We start from the raw sequence: 15435 nt of genomic DNA, 5'->3' as shown, positions 1-15435 counted from the left end.
TTTAATCACATCTTTTTCAAAATAGTTTTCAATCAAATCTTTTTAACTTCTAAATTCAAAGTCTTTTTCAAAAATCATTTGATTTCTTTCCCACTCTTATTTTCGAAAATTAAGTAGTGTTTTTCAAAAATGTTTTCAAAATCTTTTACTTAATTTTCGAAAATTACTTCCCCTCTTCTCACATCCTTCTATTTATGGAGTATCACTCCTTCTTAATGCACAATTCGAACTCTATCTAATCAAGTTCGAATTCTTCTACCTCCTTCTTCTATCTTTCTTTTTCTCTGACACCTCAAGGAATCTCTATACTGTGACATAGAGGATTCCACATTCTCTTGTTCTCTTCTCTTTCATATGAGCAGGAGCAGAGACAAAGGCATTCTTGTTGAAACTGACCCTGAACCTGAGAGGACCTTGAAGCGAAAGCTAAGAGAAGCTAAGGCACAACTCTCTGTTGAGGACCTGACCAAATTCTTCAAAGGAGAAGAAGATATGGCAGCCGAAAACAACAACAATGCCAACAATGCAAGGAAGGTGCTGGGTGACTTTACTGCACCTACTCCCGACTTCTATGGGAGAAGCATCTCTATCCCTGCCATTGGAGCAAACAACTTTGAGCTTAAGCCTCAGTTAGTTTCTCTAATGCAACAGAATTGCAAGTTCCATGGACTTCCATTGGAAGATCCTCATCAGTTTTTAGCTGAGTTCTTGCAAATCTGTGACACAGTCAAGACTAATGGGGTTGACCCTGAGGTCTACAGACTGATGCTATTCCCTTTTGCTGTAAGAGACAGAGCTAGGACATGGTTGGACTCACAACCTAAAGAAAGCCTGGACTCTTGGGAAAAGCTAGTCAATGCCTTCTTGGCAAAGTTCTTTCCACCTCAAAAATTGAGTAAGCTTAGAGTGGAAGTCCAAACCTTCAGACAGAAGGATGGTGAATCCCTCTATGAAGCTTGGGAAAGATACAAACAATTGATCAGAAAATGTCCATCTGACATGCTTTCTGAATGGAGCATCATAGGTATTTTCTATGATGGTCTCTCTGAACTATCCAAGATGTCTCTGGATAGCTCTGCTGGAGGATCTCTTCATCTGAAGAAGACGCCTACAGAAGCTCAAGAACTAATTGAAATGGTTGCAAATAACCAATTCATGTACACTTCTGAAAGAAATCCTGTAAACAATGGGACAAGTCAGAAGAAAGGAGTTCTTGAGATTGATACTCTGAATGCCATTTTGGCTCAGAACAAGATATTGACTCAACAAGTCAATTTGATTTCTCAAAGTCTGTCTGGAATGCAAAATGCACCAAGCAGTACTAAGGATGCTTCATCTGAAGAAGAAGCTTATGATCCTGAGAACCCCTCAATGGAAGAGGTGAATTACCTAGGAGAACCCTATGGAAACACCTATAATTTTTCATGGAGAAATCACCCAAATTTCTCATGGAAGAATCAAGAGAGACCTCAACAAAGTTTCAATAACAACAATGGTGGAAGAAACAGGTTTAGCAATGGCAAGCCTTTTCCATTATCTTCTCAGCAACAGACAGAGAATTCTAAGCAGAACCCCTCTGACTTAGCAACCATGGTCTCTGATCTAATCAAAACCACTCAAAGTTTCATGACTGAAACAAGGTCCTCCATTAGGAATTTGGAGGCACAAGTGGGACAGCTGAGCAAGAAAGTTACTGAACTCCCTCCTAGTACTCTCCCAAGTAATACAGAAGAAAATCCAAAAGGAGAGTGCAAAGCCATAACCATGGCCGAATCTGGAGTGGAGGGAAAGGAAGTGAACGCCACTGAGGAAGACCTCAATGGGCGTGCACTAACCTCCAATGAGTTCCCTAATGAGGAACCATGGGAATCTGAGGCTCAAAATGAGACCATAGAGATTCCATTGGACTTACTTCTGCCTTTCATGAGCTCTGATGAGTATTCTTCCTCTGAAGAGGATGAGTATGTCACTGAAGAGCAAGTTGCTAAATACCTTGGAGCAATCATGAAGCTAAATGACAAGTTATTTGGAAATGAGACTTGGGAGGATGAACCTCCTTTGCTCACCAAAGAACTGGATGACTTGTCTAGGCAGAAATTACCTCAAAAGAGACAAGATCCTGGGAAGTTTTCAGTACCTTGTACCATAGGCACCATGACCTTCAAGAAGGCTCTGTGTGACTTAGGGTCAAGTGTAAACCTCATGCCTCTCTCTGTAATGGAGAAGCTAGGGATCTTTGAGGTACAAGCTGCAAGAATCTCACTAGAGATGGCAGACAACTCAAGAAAACAAGCTCATGGACTTGTAGAGGATGTATTGGTGAAGATTGAGGACCATTACATCCCTACTGATTTCATAGTCCTAGAGACTGGGAAGTGCATGGATGAATCTATCATCCTTGGCAGACCCTTCCTAGCCACAGCAAAGGCTGTGATTGGTGTTGATGGAGGTGAACTGATCATTCAAGTGAATGAAGAATCCTTTGTGTTTAAGGCTCAAGGATATCCCTCTGTCACCATGGAGAAGAAGCATGAAGAGCTTCTCTCAAATCAGAGTCAAACAGAGCCCCCACAGTCAAACTCTAAGTTTGGTGTTGGGAGGCCACAACCAAACTCTAAGTTTGGTGTTGAACCCCCACATTCAAACTCTAAGTTTGGTGTTGGGAGGTTCCAACATTGCTCTGAGTATCTGTGACGCTCCATGAGAGCCCTCTGTCAAGCTACTGACATTAAAGAAGTGCTTGTTGGGAGGCAACCCAATGTTATATTTTATATATTTTCCTTTGCTATTTTATCTTATTTTGTAGGTTGATGATCATGAGAAGTCACAAAATCAATTGAAAAAGCAAAAACAGAATGAAAAACAGGAAGAAAAACAGCACACCCTGGAGGAAGAACCCACTGGCGTTTAAACGCCAATGAGGCTAGCAGTTGGGCGTTTAACGCCCAGTCTGGCACCATTCTGGGCGTTTAACGCCAGAAAGGGGCACCAGACTGGCGTTAAACGCCAGAAAAGGGCAAGAACCTGGCGTTAAACGCCAGGAATGGGCACTAGCCCGGCGTTTAACACCAGAAATGGCTCAAAACGTGATTTTGAGTGCCATTTGGTGCAGGGATGACTTTTCCTTGACACCACAGGATCTGTGGACCCCACAGGATCCCCACCAACCCACCACTCTCTCTCTTCTTCTTCACCCATTCACCAATCACCTCAATACCTCTTCCCCAAAAACCCTTCACCTATCAAATCCCATCTTTCTCTTCACCACTCACATCCATCCTTCATAAAACCCCACCAACCTCACCCTTCAAATTCAAACCACTTTCCCTCCCAAACCCACCCATAATGGCCGAACCCCATCTCTCCCCTCTCCTATATAAACCCTTCTTCACCCCTTCATTTTCACACAACCTAAACACCACTTCTCCCCCTCTTTAGCCGAATACAAAGCCCTCCCCTTCTTCCTCATTTCTTCTTCTTCTACTCTCTTCTTTCTTCTTTTGCTCGAGGACGAGCAAACCTTTTAAGTTTGGTGTGATAAAAGCGTTGCTTTTTCGTTTTTCCATAACTATTTATGGCATCCAAGGCCGGAGAAACCTCTAGAAAGAGGAAAGGGAAGGCAAAAGCTTCCACCTCCGAGTCATGGGAGATGGATAGATTCATCTCAAGGGTGCATCAAGACCACTTCTATGAAGTTGTGGCCTTGAAGAAGGAGATCCCCGAGGTCCCCTTTTCACTCAAAAAGGGTGAATATCCGGAGATCCGCCATGAGATCCGAAGAAGAGGTTGGGAAGTGCTTACCAACCCTATTCAACAAGTCGGAATCTTGATGGTTCAAGAGTTCTATGCCAACGCATGGATCACCAAGAACCATGATCAAAGTGTGAACCCGGATCCAAAGAATTATCTTACTATGGTTCGGGGGAAATACTTGGATTTTAGTCCGGAAAGTGTAAGGTTGGCGTTCAATTTGCCCATGATGCAAGGAGATGAACATCCTTACACTAGAAGGGTCAACTTTGATCAAAGGTTGGACCAAGTCCTCACAGTCATATGTGAAGAGGGCGCACAATGGAAGAGAGATTCAAGAGGGAAGTCGGTTCAATTGAGAAGGCATGACCTCAAACCCGTGGCTAGAGGATGGTTGGAGTTTATCCAACGCTCAATCATTCCCACTAGCAACCGGTCCGAAGTTACTCTAGACCGGGCTATCATGATTCATAGCATCATGATTGGAGAAGAAGTGGAAGTTCATGAGGTTATAGCCCAAGAACTTTATAAGGTGGCGGACAAGTCCTCTACCTTAGCAAGGTTAGCCTTTCCTCACCTCATTTGTCACCTCTGTTATTCAGTAGGAGTTGACATAGAGGGAGACATCCCTATTGAAGAGGATAAGCCCATCACCAAGAAAAGGATGGAGCAAACAAGAGACCCCTCTCATCATGAGATCCCTGAGATGCCTCAAGGGATGCACTTTCCTCCACAAGACTATTGGGAGCAACTAAACACCTCCCTAGGAGAATTGAGTTCCAACATGGGACAACTAAGGGTGGAGCACCAAGAACACTCCATTCTCCTCCATGAAATTAGAGAAGATCAAAGAATCATGAGAGAGGAGCAACAAAGACAAGGAAGAGACATTGAGGAGCTAAAGCACTCCATAAGACCTTCAAGAGGAAGAACAAGCCGCCATCACTAAGGTGGACCCGTTCTTTAATCTACTTGTTCTTTATTTTCTTGTTTTTCGAATTTTAGTGCTTTATGTTTGTCCATGTTTGTGTCTTGTGATCATTAGTGTCTTAGTGTCTATGCCTTAAAGTTATGAATGTCCTATGAATCCATCACCTTTCTTAGAGATTGTTCTTAATTGAAAAGGAAAAGAATTGCATGAATTTTGAATTTTATAACAGTTTAATTATTTTGATGTGGTGGCAACACTTTTGTTCTCTGAATGTATGCTTGAACAGTGCATATGTCTTTTGAATTTGTGGTTCATGAATGTTGGCTCTTGAAAGAATGATGAAAAGGAGACATGTTACTGAGGATCTGAAAAATCATAAAAATGATTCTTGAAGCAAGAAAAAACAGTGAATATAAAAAAAATAAAATAAAAAAAAAAGAAGAAAGGGGGCAAGCGAAAAAAAAACGAAAAAGAAAGAGAAAAAGGAAGAAAAAAAGAAAGAAATAAAGTTGTGATCCAAGGCAATAAGAGTGTGCTTAAGAACCCTGGACACCTCTAATTGGGGACTTTAGCAAAGCTGAGTCACAATCTGAAAAGGTTCACCCAATTATGTGTCTGTGGCATGTATGTATCCGGTGGTAATACTGGAAGACAGAGTGCTTTGGGCCACGGCCAAGACTCATGAAGTAGCTGTGTTCAAGAATCATCATACTTAACTAGGAGAATCAATAACACTATCTGGATTCTGAGTTCCTAAAGAAGCCAATCATTCTGAATTCCAAAGGATAGAGTGAGATGCCAAAACTATTCAGAGGCAAAAAGCTAAAAGCCCCGCTCATCTAATTAATACTGATCTTCATAGATGTTTTTGGAGTTCATTGCATATTCTCTTCTTTTTATCCTATTTGATCTTCAGTTGCTTGGGGACAAGCAACAATTTAAGTTTGGTGTTGTGATGAGCGGATAATTTGTACGCTTTTTGGCATTGTTTTTAGTATGTTTTTAGTATGATCTAGTTAGTTTTTAGTATATTTTTATTAGTTTTTAGTTAAAATTCACTTTTCTGGACTTTACTATGAGTTTGTGTGTTTTTCTGTGATTTCAGGTATTTTCTGGCTGAAATTGAGGGATCTGAGCAAAAATCTGATCCAGAGACTCAAAAGGACTGCAGATGCTGTTGGATTCTGACCTCCCTGCACTCGAAGTGAATTTTCTGGAGCTACAGAAGCCCAATTGGCGCGCTCTCAACGGCGTTGGAAAGTAGACATCCTGGGCTTTCCAGCAATATATGATAGTCCATACTTTGCCCAAGATTTGATGGCCCAAACCGGCGTTCAAAGTCACCTACAGAAATTCCAGCGTTAAACGCCGGAACTGGCACCTAAATGGGAGTTAAACGCCCAAACTGGCACCAAAGCTGGCGTTTAACTCCAAGAGGAGTCTCTACACGAAAATGCTTCATTTGCTCAGCCCAAGCACACACCAAGTGGGCCCGGAAGTGGATTTTTATGTCATTTACTCATCTTTGTACACCTTAGGCTACTAGTTTTCTATAAGTAGGACCTTTTACTAGGGGTGTTCGCGGTGCGGTTTGGTTCGGTTTTTGAAGGAAAAGCCATCCGATCCGATCGTTTAATTATGCTACGGTTCGGTTTGGTTCGGTTTTTTTTTCAAGGTCATCCGAACCAAACCAAACCAATTAAAATCGGTTTGGTTTGGTTCGGTTTGTTCGGTTTTTTCAATCAAATAAAAAAAATTCTACCATACTATTATGCAAAGTCATAACATTAAAATCGACAAACCAAAATACACAATAGCTAACAAAGTCTTGATCTAATGAAATATAACGATAACAGAATTCAAATACGATAATTAAAGAAGTTTAATAGTTCAACAGTCAACACAACTGAAAATAAAAATAAATTGTCATTAGCAAAGTTATGGTGTCTTCTCCAACAAAATAGCTAAACTTCATAATGCAAACCAACCTGAAATTAAAAAAAAAGTTACATAATAAGAACAACAACAACAATAATAATTATAATAATAATAATAGTATAAGGAAAACAATTCCTACCATAACAACTTAACAAGATGTACTTTAATCAGACTCAACACCAGAATCTTCTTCATTGGGATCACGAGTGGGTGCAACTTCTACAAAATATATAAAACAAGAAACAATCATAACAATTAATATATATTAATAAAAACTAGATTAAAATAAAGAAAATTATAAGTAAAAACTTAACCATACCTAATTCCAACTTCTCCAATTCCTCGATGAGTTCCTCAAGGACAAGTTTTGGAGAGTTTCGGAGCCAATTTTGGGTACAAATTAACGCTTCAGCTGTCATCGGTGTTAGAGAACTCCTATAATTATTTAACACCCTTCCTCCAGTACTAAATGCCGATTCTGAAGCAATTGTGGAAACTGGCATGGCTAAGACGTCTCTTGCAATCAACCCAAGGATTGGAAATTTAGTGGAATTCACTTTCCACCAATTTAGAATGTCGAATTGCACGCCACTCTTCTCTAATGCCTCCATAAGATATAACTCCACCTCATTCTTGTTAGCACTCTCATTGAATTGCATTTCCTTCTCAAATTCCATAGCAAAAGAAGTTTCATGTGCCTCAAGCTCTTGTGTGCTAATTTTAGGAGGATCTTGCCGACTAGACCTTTGATAATTATCACCAAACAGCCTGTAGCTATCAAACACCCTAAAAAGCGTCTCCTTCACCTTTGAAGTTAAGAATTCAGCATCTTCTTTTTCATACAACTTTTCAAAACTCCACTTAATCAATTGAAGCTTATACCTAGGATCAAGAACAACTGCAATGAAAATCATCATGTTTGTGTTTTTTATATTTCCCCAATACTTATCATACTTGGACTTCATTTTCTCAGCCATGCTTGAAAGTACCGTATCCAAGCTTCCCATCCAATGCTTAAGTGTAGACAATATTTTACAAAAGTCATTAAAGTGTTGAGAAGATGTCACAAACGTTGAACCAGAAACTTTGTTAGTAACCTCATAAAATATTTTTAAAAACTTCACAAAATGCTTTGCATTCTCCCAATCCTCAGACCTAGGAATCCCACCAGCCATCATAGCATACTCAGAATCTCTCTCCCCCAAACGTTTAAATGCCTTTTGAAACTTCAAAGCACTTTCAAGCATTAAAAAGGTAGAGTTCCACCTAGTAGGAACATCTAAATGGACAGTGCCTTTTTCCAGAATTCTAGCTTCCTTAATCATAGTTTTAAATCTCTCAGTACGACCAGGTGATGCACGCACATGCCGAACTGCATTTCTAATCTTTAAAATTGACTCATGCATTTCTCTCAACCCATCATTCACAACAAGATTTAAAATATGAGCACAACATCTAACATGTAAAAACTCTCCCCTTAATGGATGTGAGTTCCAATCCTCCATTCTATTTTTCAAGTAAGAAAGTGCAACATCATTTGAACTAGCATTATCAACAGTGATAGAAAAAACTCGAGATATCCCCTAGCTCAACAAACATCTTTCAATCTTCCTACCAATTGTTTCCCCCTTGTGATTCTTGATAGCACAAAAATTCAAGATTCTTTTTTGCAATTTCCAATTAGCATCAATGTAATGAGCAGTAAGGCAAAGATAGTTCAAGTTTTGCACATATGACCAACAATCAGTTGTCAAACAAACATTTTGATTTGGTTGAGAGAAAACAGACTTCAACTTAACTTTTTCATTCAAATAAAGCTTCCAACAATCCCTAGCAACTGTGAGCCTTCCAGGAATTGGAAACTTGGGTTGCAAACAACTCGTATAATAACGAAAACCCTCCCCCTCAACATGCGAAAAAGGCAATTCATCCACAATAATCATTCTAGCAAGTGCTTGTCTACAACGATCAACATCAAATGACACGGCAGAAAGTGAACTACCTATCCCTTTCCTATCATCTTTTACCACATCTTGAAAACAAAGAATCTTTTGGGTAGGATCTAATGCCTCCTTCGGAAATTTTTTGCATTGCGACAACAAGTGATTTTTCATGTTACTAGTGCCATTTTTATGTGTATCACATGCATAACTAGCCCCACACCAATTACATTTAGCTCTAGGATACTGTGGATTACTAGTTTCATCTTTAGTAAAGTGATCCCATGTCCAAGACCTAGGTCTACAAGGTTTTCTCTTACCTTCGTCGGTCTCAATTTCAGCAGAGTCATCAACGGGAGCTTCTTCAACAGCCCGCCTTTTCCCTCGGCCTCTACTAGCAAGCTTCCTTGTGTTTCGATGAGGAGCTGGCACAGGAGGCAATGCAGTCGGAGATCTGATGCTTGTTGATTCATTCGGAATAGGAACGGGAGGCAATCCAGTGTCGCCCATATTCTCACTTGAACTGGCGTCAAACTACATAAACAAATACAATAAATCAAGGACAGAACAAGCAATAAAAGTTTAAATCATTAAGCAGCAGCCAGCAATAAACAAGCAATAAATTGAACAAAACCAGATAATCTTAACAATAAATCAATCACAGAAACAAGCAGCTGAAGTTTAGATCATTAAGCAGCAATAAATCAAGCATTAAACAAGCACAGAATCAGCAATAAATCAAGCACAGAACCAGCAATAAATCAAGCACAGAACCAGCATTAAACAAGCACAAAACCAGCAAAAAAAAAACACTTTTACCAGCATTAACCAAGCACAAAACCAGCAAAAAAACAAGCACTTTTACCAGTATTTAACAAGCACAAAACCAGGAAAAAAATCAAGGACAGAACCAGCAAAAAACAGACACTTTTACCAGCATTAAACAAGCACAAGAACCAGCAATAAACAAGCACTTTTACCAGCATTAAACAAGCACAAAACCAGCAAAAAAATTAAGGACAGAACCAGCAAAAAAAGGCACTTTTACCAGCATTAAACAAGCACAAGATCATCAATAAACAAGCACTTTTACCAGCATTAAACAAGCACAAAATTAGCAAAAAAATAAGCACTTTTACCAGCATTAAACAAGCCCAGAACCAGCATTACATCAAGCACCGAACCAGCAATAAATCAAGCACCGAACCAGCAATAAACAAGCACAAAACCAGCAATAAACAAGCACTTTTACCAGCAATAAATCAAGCACAGAATCAACAATAAACAAGCACAGAACCAGCAATAAACAAGCAGCTGAAGTTTAAATCATTAAGCACAGAACCAGCACTGAATAACTGATAAACTGATAAATCAATACAATGCTAAACTGATAAATCAATAGACTGATAAACTGAACAATAAACAATAAATAAGCAATAAACAATGAATCAGCAATAAACAATAAATCAATAAACTGATAAGTTATAACCCTAGGTCTAAATTGAACAACAGATCAAGCAAAGTTTACCTGAATAGATGGCTCGGGCTCCATATGAACTTGAATCGAACAATCGGTGGCTGGGTGGGTGGGCTCCAGAGCCGCTGCTGGGTGGACTTGAGGCGGCGAGGTCGGACGTGGCGAGGTCGTGGGTGGGCTCCAGAAACGCTGATGGGTGGACTGAGGCGGTGAGGTCGGACGTGGCGAGGTTGGGGGTGGCTCCAGAAACGCTGCTGGGTGGACTGGAGGCGGCGAGGTCGCAGGTGGCGTGGTCAGAAGTGACTCCAGCAAACGCTGCTGGGTGGAGGGCTGGAGGCTGGGTCGTGCACCGGCGGTGGGGTTCTCCTCTGTTCGGCGGTGGGATTTGGCGGAACTAAGGAAGGCTTCGATCTGGGATTTGGAGAGGGAAGCTGTCGGCCTGTCGCGCATGTGGGGAAGGAGAAGGAGATAAGGGGAGTGGGGGTGTGGCCGTCTCACACTCTCAGTCTCTCACGAGTCACGTATGGCCGTATGGGACTATGGGTGTCTGCATCTAAGGGGGTGGGGGGGATTGGGGTAGGTTTAATTTTTTAGGGTTTTGAGATGAACCGGTTCGGTTCGGTTCGGTTAGGGTTTTGGTAGTGAGAACCGAAAACCGAACCGAACCGCAAAAAAACAGCAACACATCACTTTTTTCGGTTTTTTCGGTTTTCGGTTATTTCGGTTTTCGGTTTTTTCGGTTCGGTTCTTCGGTTTAGTTCGGTCCGGATCGGTTTTGAACACCCCTACCTTTTACTATTGTATTTTCATCTTAAGATCTTTGAATCTTTTGATCACTGGGAGGCTGGCCTCACGGCCATGCCTAGACCTTGTTCTTATGTATTTTCAACGGTGGAGTTTCTACACACCATAGATTAAGGTGTGGAGCTCTGCTGTACCTCGAGTATTAATGCAATTACTATTGTTCTTCTATTCAATTCCGCTTGTTCTTGTTCCAAGATATCACCTGTTCTTCAACTTGATGAATGTGATGATCCGTGACACTCATCACCATTCTCACTTATGAACAAAGTGACTGACAACCACTCTTGTTCTACAAGCATCCGAGGCTTAGTGAATATCTCTTGGATTCCTGATACACGATGCATGGTTGATCGCCTGACAACCGAGTGCTCGCCTGACAAACGAGCCAGCCATTCCGTGAGATCAGAGTCTTCGTGGTATAGGCGAGAACTGATGGCGGCATTCAAGAGAATCCGGAAGGTCTAAACCTTGTCTGTGGTATTCTGAGTAGGATTCAATGATTGAATGACTGTGACGTGCTTCAAACTCCTAGCAGGCGGGGCGTTAGTGACAGACGCAAAAGAATCGATGGATTTTATTCCGGCCTGATCGAGAACCGACAGCTGATTACCCATGCTGTGACAGAGCATAGGCGACGTTTTCACTGAGAGGATGGGAGGTAGCCACTGACAACGGTGAAACCCTACATGAGCTTGCCATGGAAAGGAGTAAGAAGGATTGGATGAAGACTGTAGGAAAGCAGAGAGACGGAAAGGAAGGCATCTTCATACGCTTATCTGAAGCTCTCACCAATGATATACATAAGTATCCCTATCTTTATCTTTATGCTTTATTCGTTTATCACTATACCCATTTGAGTCTGCCTGACTGAGATTTACAAGGTGACCATAGCTTGCTTCATACCAACAATCTCCGTGGGATCGACCCTTACTCACGTAAGGTATTTCTTGGACGACCCAGTGCACTTGCTGGTTAGTTGTGCGAAGTTGTGTTTATGCCATGGTATTGAGCACCAAGTCTTTGGAGCCATTACTAGGGATTATTTGAGTTGTAGTGATCACAATTTCGTGCACCAGCAGGTCTATCAATTTGACACGAATGCGACTAAAGAATCAAAGGCAAAAAGGAGACGTGTCATACAATGCATGGTAGGCGATGCACATAAGTAAATTCATCATCCTATCCGAATACGCTAATCTTTTTTATGTTGGGGAATCTGTGCCAGCTGACTGCGCTGGATGGAATTGTTGCAACTGACGGGTATTAAAAGTTACGCTCTAAGGGTGCTCCCGAGTTTGCCAGTATGGAAATCATGGCCGCACCGGGAGTGCCAAAAAACAACAGCAGTACAGACTCTGGCATTTGGGTCATGCAGTGGATGGCAATGGGACGGAGGTTCACGTACGCAGTGTTGCCAATTGTAAGTTAACGCATGCATACAGGTAAAATGCAATTGCATTGTGTGTCTCTAATAAACGCCGTATTGACCATTACGGCTGGACGAAGAGAAGATCAGGATAAAAATGGCAATTACACTGCTAACGGGAAAATGCAACGAGGAAAGTGGTGCATTGCTTGCTAAGTCGGTCGCCAAGACGGGGAACCGTGACTAAGATACGTCTGAAGGGGCGGAATACAACGTTTTTTTTTGTTTAGTCATGCACTGCAAATTTTTTGGTTGTTGGATGCATTGATAACGGTTATGTTATGTGACATTGTTGGGCATTCTGCAATGGACGGACAGTCTTCGTGGACTGATTATATCATGGGCCATATTTCTTATTACTTTTATTGTATATTTATGTTGGGCTCCTTTATGTTATTTAATGTTGTTTTCCAGCATGCATCTTCGTTGAGGATGATCGGCGGTGTCATCGCTACCATGCATCAAGTTTTCAGAGCTTCTATCGGAGGTGTAGTTGACATGGGCGGAGCGAGGAGTCTTGCCTTCGATGAAGAGGAGAGGAGCTTCGATTAGGGTCGGGTATTAGGGTTGGGTCGCTAGACGAGTACGGATTCTGGGTTTTGAGTCGAGTCGGTTTCTCTGGACCAACACCAATACAAAAGAAAATGTTATCTTCCAGCCTGAGCAAACAATTAAAAAAAAGAGTTTTTTTTTTCAAGGAAAAAAATTTAAAAACGGTAAATATACAAAAAAAAGAGAATAATTGTGAACAACTTACCTGCTTCGATCGAATACATCAATCCATCCATCCATCGCCAAGTCAAGGCTGACAATACGAAGTCATTACTCACTAACCCACGCAATGGAATGAATGATAACACTAGATTAGGGCTAAATTTAAATCCTGTGCTCATTCGGTGGTTATCGCTTTTTTTTTTTGAAATCCGGTAATTGCCCTTGGTAACTGCACCTATATTAATGCCCCCATTAATGTCCAGTCTAATCAGGTTTAAGGGTTATTTATTAAAAAAAACTTAAAAAGGCGGGAGTTGTTTCACCTATTTAACGCGCGTACGTTTGTAAGTCACCAAAAAAAAATCACATACTTTTCGAAGAAGGGAAGCCATTGTTGGAGACTCAAAAGCTTCCGGCAGTAAAGAACCAAAAACCATCAAAGAAATCGCAGGCGAGGTATCAAAATGCCGCCGCTCGCTGATTTCCGCTTCTTCAGATTCATAATCCCCAACATGGAGAATCAAATTGTAAGTTTTCAGTTTTTCTGTTCTACTCACATAACCCCAAGGCCCGTATGCAAGCCCACATCAATATCGATTTCTTACTCGTGCAGAGAATGCCGGTGGCCTTCTCCAACGTTGTACGGGATAACATGAGCAACCCCGTCGAGGTAATCACCACAAATGGTCAGTCGTGGAGCATCTCGTGGGTTTTCGAGGAGGAGCATCCACATCGAATCATATTCACCGGAGGCTGGCGAGCCTTTTACAAACACTACCACCTTCGAATCGGTGACTCAATGCTACTATCGTACACCAACCAAAGTTTTTCTATGTGGCCATCCACGACACAAGATTCTGCGAGATCAACTACGAAAGGTAACAAGATTATTCTAGCAGGTTTTCTGTATGTACTCGGCTAAGTCGTTTGTTTTATGCTGTTTTACGTTGTACCAGAAACTTGCGAAACGGAAGTCTTCCAACAATACCCGCACATGGCAACTATACAGTCCAGTTCTTCGCGATAATCCCGGTGAACGACCCTGATACACTGGTATAGACGCCAATTTCAATTCCTTTACCACCTGCAATCATCAATCCATCCATGTGTGACACATTGTAACCCTTTTTTTCCACCATCCACTACAGATTCTCCCGCTGCGGTTCTCGCGGGATTATAGCCGGTCCCTACCGCGACCCCTGACCCTAACCACGCCTACAGGACATCGTCATCGCGTGGGCTGGAATATGGAACCTAATGGGAGGATCGTATTTCATGGAGGATGGGACGCTGTCCGGGAACACTATTGCCTAAGGGATCAGTGGCTTGTGATGTTCCGTTATCACGAAATTCAAAACACAATGTATGTCATGTTCTTCAACGGTCATGCAATGGAAATCAACTACTTAGCCCATGCCGGGCCGGGGACGGACTGCACTTGTATAACCTATCCGTCAGCACCCAGGTCAAGGCACATAGCCGATGGGTTCAGATCGACCAATCCGTTTTTTGTCAGTCCAATTGTGCACCGCCTGGCAACCCATTTTCTCGTAAGTGTGCCGACAATTGTTTTTAAAGGCAACTATTTCCTATCCTATTGTTCTAGTCAACTACTTTATTGCTCTCACCCTAAAAAATATGTCTTCGCTTCCAGCCGAATGTCCCCCCTCTGCTGGGAGTATGCGAGGATAGCCCAATTACGATTACCAATGAGAGGGGCGCGTGGACCATTCAGTATACGCACTATGTAGGGAGGACGAACGGATGTTTTGGAATGGGCTGGTCTGCCTTAGCAACTGCATGCCAACTAAGACACGGCCATGTGTGTGTCTTCGAACGGCTGGCGCCGCAAGACTATCGGCTGCATATATATTGAGAACTCCTGTATCCTAAACCCCTAGCTACCGCCCCCAGCCCCATCCAAGTAACTCGGTCCATGGTGTTTTCTTGCCTCAGTTTGTCAAGTACGGTGGTGCAAGCTGCATGTCCATACATCTGTATCTTTAATCTATATGTTATTTCCAGGCATACAATTCTACCTTGCCGTCATTAGCTTATACTTTAGATGATAAACAAGATAATCGTTTCTGTTGTTAATGTGCACGTAGCATTGCAAATGGACTGATCTCCCAATATTAGAAATGTATGTCAATTAGTGCCTGTGAAGTTTGAATGTAATTTTAAGCTGTGAAGCTTGAATGTAATCCGATTCACTTCACCTACATTTTGTAGCTTTGAATTTTGAATTTTGAAACTTCACACTGATTTGTTAATACCCTAAAAATGCTAATTAGTAGTGGTTGTTTATTGATTCGATGTTGTTGCCGTGCTTTATTTAGTGCATTTTATTCATCACTTCAGGTGTTTCAAGCGTGTGTTTTAAATTACATCCAGAAGCAATGATCCCTTACAAAGAATTTCAAAACCGCGATTGAACCACATGCATTTTCCAACA

At 41.6% G+C, this 15435-nt stretch overlaps 1 non-coding gene and 1 pseudogene across 1 annotated transcript; both read right to left on the bottom strand.

Annotated features, from left to right (window-relative positions):
• Positions 1 to 897: 897 nt before the first annotated feature.
• Positions 898 to 1001, bottom strand: LOC130959623 (small nucleolar RNA R71). The gene has a single exon (XR_009078695.1). It is a non-coding gene; the product is annotated as a small nucleolar RNA R71 (small nucleolar RNA).
• Positions 1002 to 6648: 5647 nt separating this feature from the next.
• Positions 6649 to 10486, bottom strand: LOC130957380 (zinc finger BED domain-containing protein RICESLEEPER 2-like; annotated as a pseudogene).
• Positions 10487 to 15435: the final 4949 nt, after the last annotated feature.

The sequence above is a fragment of the Arachis stenosperma genome, chromosome 10 (assembly GCF_014773155.1).
Source record: "Arachis stenosperma cultivar V10309 chromosome 10, arast.V10309.gnm1.PFL2, whole genome shotgun sequence".
Taxonomy (NCBI): domain Eukaryota; kingdom Viridiplantae; phylum Streptophyta; class Magnoliopsida; order Fabales; family Fabaceae; genus Arachis; species Arachis stenosperma.
This window is presented reverse-complemented; position numbering and strand designations above follow the sequence as displayed.